An 8,415-nucleotide genomic window follows, 5' to 3' on the forward strand; every position below is an offset into this window, starting at 1 on the left:
CCTGGGAACTTTAAGAATTGTGGACTTCAACTCCCAGAATTCCCCAGCCATTCCCAGAATTTTGGGAGTTGAAGTCTACAAGCCTTAAAGTTCCCAAGTTTGCACACCCCTGCTCTATCATTTAATCTCTGTGATATAATGTTGCAATTCAGTTATCTTCTGAAATGAAGGCAGAATGCATTTGGGAATTAGGCAGCTGGATCATCTCGGAGAACAGAAATCCACTTTACAAAAATCCCCAAATATAATATCTGATGGGTTGAGAGATTGGGACAAGTATAATTTTGTCCTTCTGGGTCTATGTACACCCCAGAGTTAAGAGCACCTGTGTTACTCGTTTGTCAATGTTCCAACTGACAAACCCAACCAAAGCAAGCGCCTTCGACATCGTCAGAAGTCTGAAATCAAAACGTTATTGAGTACATGATTTCAGCATTGATGAAGGCAAAACTAGCTCTAACTAATTCCCGCACACCCACATAGTTGCAATATGGATTTCCCCCTCCCCCTATTAGTGCAGGTCACATTGTCCAATTAAGAGTCATTATTTTGTTATGAGAAAGAGTCTCTGGTCTTGGCAAACACCTGCTGATGTGTCCTTGGGTCTCACTGCTCTTCTTCTTGAAGTCTGGAGCCTCCATTCCATCTCATCCTTCCCTCTCCCCCCTAATTATTTGGCAATTTGAAAAGTGATAATGGTTTCAACAACATAAGCGTGCTTCAATCTTAACATCACCTTCATGAGGTGGAAGAACTTGAACCTGAGACATGGTGAGGCAGAAGAGTGAGGTGTACCGTCTGTGCTTGACCATCAGTCTTCCACAGGAAGGAAGCAGAGATTCCAATGCATATCAATGTTCAAGACTTTTTCCCTTGGCAGTTGCCATGGACACCTGTGGCTGGTTCATATTTATTATGAGAGTTGCTTCTCAGACTGGTGGAAATGTCAGTTATCAAGACAATGAGCAGACTGCTTCCCCCCATCCAGGGGTGAAATTCAGCAGGTTCTGACAGGTTCTGGAGAACCGGTAGTGGAAATTTTGAGTAGTTCAGAGAACCGGCAAATACCACCCCTGGCTGGCCCCAGAGTGGGGAGAGAATGGGGATTTTGCAGTATCCTTCCCCTGCCACACCCACCAAGCCACGCCCACAGAACCAGTAGTAAAAAAAATGAATTTCACCACTGCCCCCCCTTTTTTTTTTACTAAAGAGGCAACCTTCCAGCCCTCTGCATAAGAAGAAAATGGACAAGAATTTGCTACCCTAAATTGCCTATCCTGTATGAAATCAGGCTACTTTCTAGAATTCTTGCCCGATAAATATTATTAATCAGGGTCCTGACAGTCTTCTTTCTGGGATTAACTGCTTCCAGTCCAGGCTGCAAGGAAGGCAGTCTCCTGGCATGGATGACAGTAAACTCCAATATGATTTGCTTGTGTTGATTTGTTTGTGTCTCAATATATTAGTGGAGCCAAACTATTGTTGATTACAAACTGTAGGGCAGAGTTTTTAAGCAAAGAGGGTAAGCAACACCGAGGAGAAAGTCCATGCAAGAGGGATTGTAAAATTAGCCCTGAGGTTGTGGTTGATTTAGCAGTAGATAATATGCTCATACTTAGTCATCCCACTCACGAGCTTAGCTGCTTCATACTGCACCATCTGTTTTTTCCAAGTCAAGGACAACTGTAGGAGGGTTGCCTCGTCTAGAGGAGAATATCACGGATGCATCAACTGAAGCTAGTAAGGCAGTCTCTACTGATAGAGAAGAGTCCAGTGGCATCACCAAGAATAGAATATAATTATTTATTGGCCAAGTGTGATTGCACACACAAGGAATGTGTCTTTGGTGCATATGATCTCAGTGTACATAAGGAGAATAAATATACATTCATCAAGAATAAAAAGATACAACACTTAGTGATAGTCAAGGATACTAATAAGCTATCAAATCGTACTAGAAAACAAATGAAATAATATAAATTGAAAGATACAAGCAACATGGTTATAGTCATAAATGGAGAGAAATAAATACTAGGAAGGAAGTGAAGAATAATAGTAATACATTCTTGATAAATTATTGACAGTGCTGTGGGAATTAGTTGTTAAGCAGAGTGATGGCATTCAGGGAAAAACTATCCTTGTGACGTTGTTCTGGTGTGCAGTGCCCTATAGCATTTTTTGAGGGTAGAAGTAGAAACAATTTACACATCCAGGATGCTAGGGGTCTGTAAATATTTTCACAGCCCTCTCTTTGACTCCTGCAGTGTACAGGTCCTCAATGGAAGGCAGATTGGTAGCCATTGTTTTTTCTGCAGTTCTAATTATCCGTTGAAGTCTGTGTCTGTCTTGTTTGGTTGCAGAGCCAAACCGGACAGTTAGGGAGGTGCAGATGACAGACTCAATAATTCCTCTGTGGAACTGAATCAGCAGCTCTTTAGGCAGTTTGAGCTTCCTGAGTTGGCGCAGAAAGAACATTCTTTGTTGTGCTTTTTTGATGATGTTTTTGATATTAGGTGTCCATTTTAAGTCTTAAGATATGATAGTTATCAAACAGTTCCATAGGCTGTGTTCCCATGGCACCCTATACATCTTTCATCTATCCACGCTGTAATTTAGCATATGGACCCAGACAGCATAGATATTGGGCAGGAGTCTGATGACATGACATGCATTGTGGCCTAATTATGCTCATGACATGAATCTTGTCATGATGTGTCTGATGTCCACTTTCCCTTTGCTTTCTTCAGGGTTTCATGTGCTATCCAAGTGTAAGTATTTGGGTTAATTCCATCAGATTAAGCATGGGTAAGAGACAACCATTATCTAAAATAACCTTTCTATATCATTTGTCTTTTTGGTTGGGATGAAGGAATGACCAGCGTTCCAACATTTGACTCCTAATTATATTTTGGCTCAGACGTTGGCTTAATTCTCTGGCTTGAGATCCCTGAAGAGATAGCCAGAAATCCTTCCCCTTCCCTGCTGCTCTTCCACAAGTCATCTCAAGTCCATCCTTCATGTTTCACCTCTCAAGGGCTTGGTTGCCATCTCAACATTTACAGAGGACTGTGGAAAGCTGTCTAAAGGTAAAGGTTCCCCACGCACATATGTGCCAGTCGTTCCTGAGTCTAGGGGAAGGTGCTCATCTCCATTTCAAAGCTGAAGCACTAGCTCTGTCTGAAGACGTCTCCGTGGTCATGTGGTCGGCATGACTAAACGCTGAAGGTGCACGGTTACCTTCCCACCAAAGAAATGGTTCCTATTTTTCTACTTGCATATTTAAATGCTTACGAACTGCTAGGTTGGCAGAAGCTGGGACAGGTAAAGGGAGCTCACTCCATTACATGGCATTAGGGATTCGAACTGCTGAACTGCCGATCTTTCTGATCGACAAGCTCAGTGTCTTAACCACTGAGCCACTGCCTCCCTACGGAAAGCTTCCTAGGACTCCTTTAGTGCAAGACGGCAGCTTGGTGGGGCTAGGCAGACCTAGACCACAGAAGTGATATCATCTTCTGCAATGTGATGATAGACATCATGCAGAAGAGACATCATGGGCCCATTTTAAAAGCAAACAAATAAAACGAGCATCTCAGGCACCCAGTGTATCTCTTTGGTTTTTTTCTCTCTCTCCTGGTTTCTGATTTCTGTTTGTCTAGACAAAGGCTTAAAAAGCCTTTTGCAGGTCAGCTGGACCTGTGGGAACCAGCTAAGGGGACTGGTGAAAGGATGCTCGATGCAGATACAAGAAACTGTTCCAAATTGGGGCCTCCGCAAAGCCTACAGTATTTCATCATCACTTCCTGCGGTTGTGCTTTGAGACACCTAGTGGTTGAAAAGCTTATGGCTGCTGGGAAAGGCAACTTTGAAAGGGACGTCCATTTTGTGGAAGCACAGCCTTCAGGCTTATCTTCCAATCATCCGAGGGCACATAGCACTCTTCCCAGAAATTAGTGCTGCAAACAGGCATTTCTTTCCAGCTTAGCCAGGCCAAAGATCCCCACAGATGTTTATGATCACCCCATCTACCTTTCAGGGGTCCTCCTTGTTCAGCCTGGAGTTGTCTTCAAAATCATAAGCAGTCATGGTCCCACAGTGGAAGTTATTTCAGGTTTTTTTCCTTATAGATTTCCAGTTTTACAAAATTGTAAAATAAAGTTTCTGCGTGTGAAATTTAGTTTTATTTAGTTAATAAATGAACCAGACTCTTTTCGGCATTGTTTCAGTCCTGGGAATCTGTGAATTCAATTAATTTGCACCTTCTCTCAAGAAAGCTCAGAAACGATCTATTTTTATTTAGTGTCTTTTTTCCTTCTTCTTAAGTTCATGGAGTTGACCACCTTGGATGGTCTTCGAGCAGTGGTGGGATTCAATTTTTTTACTACCGGTTCTGTAGGCGTGGCTTGGTGGGCGTGGCAGGGAAGGATACTGTAAAATATCCACTCCCTCCCCACTCCAGTGGAAGTTTACTGCAAAATCCCCATTTCCTTCCCATCAGCTGGGACTCGGGAGGCAGAGACTCGATGGGCCAATCAGAGATGGTATTTACTGGTTCTCCGAACTACTCAAAATTCCCACTACTGGTTCTTCAGAACTGGTCAGAACCTGCGGAATACCACAACTTGGAGAGTATACAGTCGCTTACGAAAGCAAAGATACAAATAAATATAGAACTGCTTTCGGAAGTTCCTTCTTTATCATGGGCAATCACCATAATTAACTAATTTTAGGGTAAACAACATTCACTGTAGTATAAACACAAATGCAAATCTGCAAGTAATTTAAGTTTATCTGATCTGTGATGCAAACATCTGGATCAACTCTAGGAGGCAGCAAAGAATTACACACTGTTTGCTTCCATCTAATGCAATCTGGAGTTTTGCAGCGTGAGCGTCACATACCTAGATAATTGAACGGATGCTATTGGACTTAGAATGTGTGTTCATTCTGTGCCAAGATTTGTTTCAGTCAAATATTCCACAAAAGCTAAGAAAAATAAACCCTAAATAGACTGCATTCAAAATGCGACCCAGGCACGCCTTCCTTCTTGCTGCAGATCTGGACCATCTCATGTTAGCTGGTTGGAATATTTGTTGGGAGTTATGAAAAATACGGTCCAATCCATAAGACTTCTATGGATACATAATGTTGGACCTATTTTGCATGGGTTTATTTTATTGCTTAGTTCTCCCCTATGGGTGTTTAATTACTCAATCAAGAATGTGGTGATTTTTGTAATGACGAGGAGTATAGAATCTTCTGTTGTACTGCGAGAATCATTGATGTGTGTATTTTTGCATTGTCAGCAATGTCTGGCAGTGGTTTTACTGCATTGCAGGCCAGAGTCTATACCATTCTCATGAGGGGATATCAATCTTAGCCTTTTGTGTACAAAGCTTGTATTCTACCACAGTCCTCCAGTTCAGATTTTGATGGAACGATTTGCTCTGGAGCTAAAAAGTGGAATCGTAAGATTCTTCCTCATGTTTGTGTCAGTGTGCATTGCTCCTGACCTTGAAATGCCAGAAAAGTAGGTCAACAGACATCGCACAAGCTTGTGATTGGTGCTGACATTACAGTTCGAATACAGGACAATTTAAGGGGCAGGGTTTTGTAGATTCTTCTTGGCTACGTTTCCTCTTTCAACCAATTTTGTGGGCCAGGAGAAAAAGCAACCAACAACTACTTCCTTAGAGTGAGGTCAGGTGGGCTTGAGTACCTGGCAGGGTACCATTCAAACTGTTGGAGTGACTTGCACAATACTTCTCTTTAATAGTGACCTACCACTTAAGCTATTTCTGAATGCTGACATAGTAATTTCCCCCCCAAAAATGCTAGATTCACTCTAAGACAAGGTTGTCCAAACTTGGGAACTTTAAGACTTGTGGACTTCAACTCCCAGAATTCCTCTAAGATAGAGTCTTAGCACAATGGATTGTCTGCAAAGAGAATCAGGCAGTGTACCTCCTGATTTTCTTTATACCCCTCTGCTATGTACACGCCTTAACTCTGGCAAAAACAGAGGAACAGGGAAAACTTGAGTCATTTGGGATCTAGTTCCAGGGGTGAAATGCTACTGGCTCCTGCCGGTTCACCCAAACCAGTAGTAAAAAAAAGGCTTTAAAAAGTAAAACAAAACGTTCTGACATCCACAGCTAATTGTCCCACAGCTGATCGTTGGAACTTTTTAAAAAACCTTTTAAAAGCATTTTTTTTACTACCAGTTCAGGCAAAATGCTAAAAAAAAGTTTTAAAAAAGGTTTCGACGATCAGCTGTGACAACCAGCTGTGCCTCACGATTGATCGTCGGAACTTTTTATTAATATCTTTAAATAATAATTACAGTCAAATGAAAATGGATATATGATGATGGTGATATGTATGAATATTTGAGTTAAAATGCTCGAGTTAACATGAGTTATGTTTGTTGACTGTGGAGGAGATGCACAAAAGTTTATTTGTGACCGACTGACACATTTTCTATAGCATGTAAAGAAAGATGTACTTGTTTTAAATTAAAAATTAAAAAAATAATAATAAAAAAAGGAACTTTTGTGTGTATGTGAAGTCCAGCTGCTTTAGCATTGTGGGTGAGTCAGTTATATAGCTTTTATGTTATTTTTTTGGGAAAGAGTGACAGTTGGTTTTCTGAGCTCTCCGTGACTCTGTGAGGCTCCTGCCTGTTGCCCGCCCAGTCACATGACCACCAAGCCACACCCACAGAACCAGTAGGGAAAATTTTTGAATTTCACTGCTGCCTAGTTCCCATATAATTCAATAAGGGAAGGACAGCTGGCAGTAACTGGCATGGTCAACAGCTCCTAGGAGGAGCTCATGGAGTACACAACACTAAATAGTATTGAGTATACTATTTCCTCAAATAGTATTGAGGAAATAGCAACTTTTTCCTCTTGTAGAAAGTGGTCATTGTCACCAGAACTGCAAAGTCCTTCCTACTCCCTGAGATTGTTTGTTTTCGTATAGACTTTTGATTACCTGCCTAGGTAACATCATCACTGCTATAAGGGATTTGCTCTGTTTATATACATGTGGCTTGCCTTGATCAGGGTGTTGTTTACTTGATTGTTGATGTAGTGTTAATTGGTATTAATTTCTACTCACATGGGGGTTGATTGCTGGTGGAGGAGAAATTATGGATTTTTTTGTTTCCCTTTTAGCTTTTGGATTATCTCTTTTGAATGGTATATAGTAGTTGTTTATCTCTATGTGCCTGTTGATGGCTGATTTGTCTAATGACAGCCAGCACTCACAACACATATAGTAGTGGACAAAATTGTGGAAACCTCTTGGGAAAAGTGCATTTTTGAGGTTTGATAGCTAATAATACCACTTTTTTGTGGGGGGGAGTTTCAAGATAATCGTATTCCACTGCTGGAATGGCCTGGGAATAGCCCAGACTTTAACCCAATTGTAAATCTATGGAGCTGACTAAAGAAATTTGTTAGTCAGAAGTGACCCAGCAATAAAACCCAGTTAATAGAAGCAATCATTCGATCTTGGTTTCACATTATAACAGCTGCAGAACTCGGTCCACTCCATGGGAAGACATTGTAAGACTGTAATTCATGCTAAAGGTTACCCAACTAAGTATTAATTGACATGGTGATAATTTTTTTATATCTCATTTTTTATGGTGATATTTTTTCTATATCTCATTTTACTTTTCTTCTTTATAACTGCTATTCTAATTGCACATCCTTCATAAAAGTTATTGCATTATATTCTTTATTAAATTATCTTCCCATTGATATATAATTTTATGGTACCCCCAAAAAGTGGTGTTATTAGCTAGTTTTAGAAAATACACTTTTCCAGAAAAGTTTGCACAGTTTTCGCCACTACTATAACTGGCAGAATCCAGTTCTTTTTAATGACTGAGACCAGAACTAAACTAGAAACTCAGATTCAAGTTTCCCTTGGCCCAGAATGGTTGGGACAGTTACCAGCTTTCAAAGCAACCTGATTCATGGGGCTGCTTCTGTGGGGACCCTATGAGGGGAGATCCCATCAGTCCCATTTTAAAGAAAGGTATTGCTGGTAGTGGGCTAAATGCTGTAAAGGAAAATAAATAACAAATCCAGCCAATTTAAACTAGGAATACAAGATTATATATAATTAAAGAAATTATGTGTTTGAAGACTATTCCAAATAGGTGATGAGAATTGCTGCAGTGTGCTTTTCACTTTGTATCTGAAAGTATGTGTGGATCTTTGAAATAAATATTTCAAAGTGCATTAAACTGAGACAAACAGAAAACTGATGGTACAAAAACGCAGAATATGAAGAAAAGAAAAACTGGAGGGAAAACCTCTGCAGGATCCTAAAAATACAAACATTATGATTATTCATTCTCAAATCCCTCATGAGGAATTTGAAAGGAATGCCCTGTTAATG

Source organism: Thamnophis sirtalis, unplaced genomic scaffold (assembly GCF_051295495.1).
Source record: "Thamnophis sirtalis isolate CommonGarterSnake01/CBP01778 unplaced genomic scaffold, rThaSir2_p1.2 scaffold_13, whole genome shotgun sequence".
NCBI classification, from domain to species: Eukaryota; Metazoa; Chordata; class Lepidosauria; order Squamata; family Natricidae; genus Thamnophis; species Thamnophis sirtalis.